At 39.7% G+C, this 2,868-nt stretch overlaps 1 long non-coding RNA gene across 1 annotated transcript; it reads right to left on the bottom strand.

The window, feature by feature from the left end:
• Nucleotides 1–249: 249 nt before the first annotated feature.
• On the bottom strand, nt 250–2,492 carry LOC131311829 (uncharacterized). Its single transcript, XR_009195605.1, has 2 exons — nt 2,256–2,492; nt 250–550 (listed from the first exon to the last, which is right to left on the bottom strand). It is a non-coding gene; the product is annotated as an uncharacterized LOC131311829 (long non-coding RNA).
• Between the last annotated feature and the right edge of the window lie 376 nt (nt 2,493–2,868).

Raw genomic sequence — 2,868 nt, 5'->3', positions numbered from 1 at the left:
CAAAATGAAAAGAAAAATGATAAGATCAAACAATTAAAAGGTACTGAGATATTTCCCTCTTTTGTTCAAAAAATGGTTTTTTTTTTTTTTTTCGACTCCTCAGAGGTAAGATCATTGTTTACTTTGATGTGTAAAAAATTCTAAATCATAATAACGTGAGTGAGAAAATAGACTCAACATATTTTTTTTCAACGGTTCTAACCACGTTGAAATCGGAGTTCGGCAATTTCAATGGTGTCACGCCCTTGATTTTCAACATAAATAAAAAATACTCTTTTGATAAATAAAGTCATCGCAATAATACAATTAATACCCAAAAGATCTTCCTTTCTACTGTTCACAAATAAGATTCAGATATTACATTTTTGGCTCATTTGCCCCAAATTATCGAAATGCCAATGACCGAAGAAAATAATCTTACGGTTGTAACAAATGCCTTTCCAAAATACTTCTTTCAAATCAAATGCAAGTAATCGCCTCTTTTATACCTTTGAAAGTCATGATCAACAAGCACGATATGCACGCCATGCCAACTTTCTTGTTTTTGCACCTGAAAATGATAGGGTTGAGCATACACGCGCCCAGTAGAGAAATCTATACGCAAGTTATAGGAAAATATGATGAGTTATGCATCTAGAGTAAGAGAGTAACGACAGATAAGCCCAAGTACACAAGACTGTCAACAGCAGCACACTATGATCAGGGATTCTAGGCTACCTATATGAAGGATCTATCTGCTCATATGTCAAACAAGGACCATCAATATTCCTACATCATTCTAAGTAAATAAACAACAGCTTTAGTACCGTTCATTACATCTCGTACAATTTCACAATCTTTCACATTTCACATTTCATCACCAAATCCCATTTCTCATTATCATCAGTCATCAGAATCTCTTTCATCAACTTTATAAACCAATTTTGTGTCATGTGTCTGAGCCTAAGCTCCTGCCAGGCACTTACTCGATAACGAGCCCTGAAAGCAAATGATATGAGCATTTAGCTCCTGCCAGGCTAATTATGGGACCCTGATATCCCCTGCCAAGCGTCCACCTAGAAGGTTGGACCTTGAGTGTTAAATATGAGCTTTTAGCTCCTGCCAGGCTAATTATGGGACCCTGATATCCCCTGCCAGGCACCCACCCGTCGATGGGCCCCGAATGTTCTCGTTGTGTCCGATTGTTATTCACATTCAATTCGTATTTCCAAGTTACAAGCATCAAACCATCCAGTCATTTCTCCATTTAATCAAACAAGTACTTCTCTACTAATTACGCACGTCACGATATTTCTTATAGTCTACGATGCTCACGGACTCTTTTACGCTACTATAGCCTTTATGACGATACTCCAACTATGCTAACGAAAAATCAATGGCACAGACACGTTCGACGAGTCGTACGATACGATCTTTCAGATATTCTGATTTTCAGCAGAGCAGTCCATGTTCAAAAATTTATTAAAAATAGCATACTCACTATTTTTCAATGATTCCAACACCGAAACATCACCAACTTACCCATCTTTAAAACCTATAAGGACCCATAACCAATAGGGTCGTTTAACCATAGCCAAACAATGAAAAACGCTGCACAGTGAGCTGCCCAGATTTTCGGATTACAGGGCAATCTTCTAAAAATCACTATAAATCGAGTTCTTAATATTTTTGAGTGATTCCAGTCCCAATAGTTGGGCGATTGAATGAACTTTGAAAGACGCAAAGGAACCCTAGTCAAATCTGCACTCCAAGGGTGGTTAAACAGGGGTTTACCGAGGCTACACGAATCTGCCTGACAGATTGACATACCTCCACTCAATCGATCATAACTTTTTGTGTACTAAGAGTTTTAAGATGATTCCAGTGGCAAATGAAAGCTGACTTCAAGATCTTCGAACCGATATAAAGTTTACATAAAACGGACATCGGACGAGGAAGTTATGGCCGTTCGAAGTGGGCTGAAACCCAGAAAACGAGACAGATTGCAGACCAGTATTTTAGATATCACCATAAATTCAATTCTCAACGGTTTCGAGTGATTCTAGCGGCACTAGAACGGGCTCTAAGTCTACTCTATTTCATACGAAGGAACCAAAATTCAATCATGAGTTTAAGAAGGCGTAAAACCCCAAAAACAAAGACCCTGTTTCTGCAGAATTTCGGAAATGGAACAAACCACCTCAAACAACGAAACAAAGCACGATCTAGGTACATAAACGCCGTATAAACGCATAACAAGAGTAAGAGATCCCTACCTCATGGGTTTTGAGCAAAACCCGAACCTTTGACCAAGTCAACCAAGCTCCCACGCGGTCCGATCATGATTTTTCTTGGATATTCGGAAAGCCCATGCGCCGTATAACAACTTTAATTCTCGGGCCTTGTCCGGAATCACCCCCTAGGTAGATGAAATCGAAGAGAGAAGAGAGGAGGAAGTTTTTCGGAGGAGAGGAGGAGAGAGAGAGTGCCGAGAGAGTGAGAAAAGAGAAATGGGAGAAAGTAGTCTCCTGGGGAAATTGTAGAAGTGGGGAGCAATCCCCCGCTTCTCGCACTACACTCACACGTGCACCCTTCACACAATTACCCTTATATCCTCCCACGAACACGTCACACCGAATATCCGCACTGTCTATCTCGACGGGCTATACATTAACAAAACAAACAAAAAAAAAAATATAGCCTAAAAAAAAATAATAATAATAATAATACGGGTCTCTACAAATGGCAACCTGCGAAGTTGCAATTGGCCTACTACGCAATTTGAAAGCTGCGCCCGGGTCGTGACATAATGCGCCTGAGCTGCAAAACTAAACAATTTATGGATTGTCTTGTGCCTTAGGCGCAAAAAAGAATAATTAGATGAACATT

Source organism: Rhododendron vialii, chromosome 12a (genome assembly GCF_030253575.1).
Source record: "Rhododendron vialii isolate Sample 1 chromosome 12a, ASM3025357v1".
Lineage (NCBI taxonomy): Eukaryota > Viridiplantae > Streptophyta > Magnoliopsida > Ericales > Ericaceae > Rhododendron > Rhododendron vialii.
Note: the sequence above shows the minus strand (reverse complement) of the source record. Positions and strands in the feature narration are given on the sequence as shown.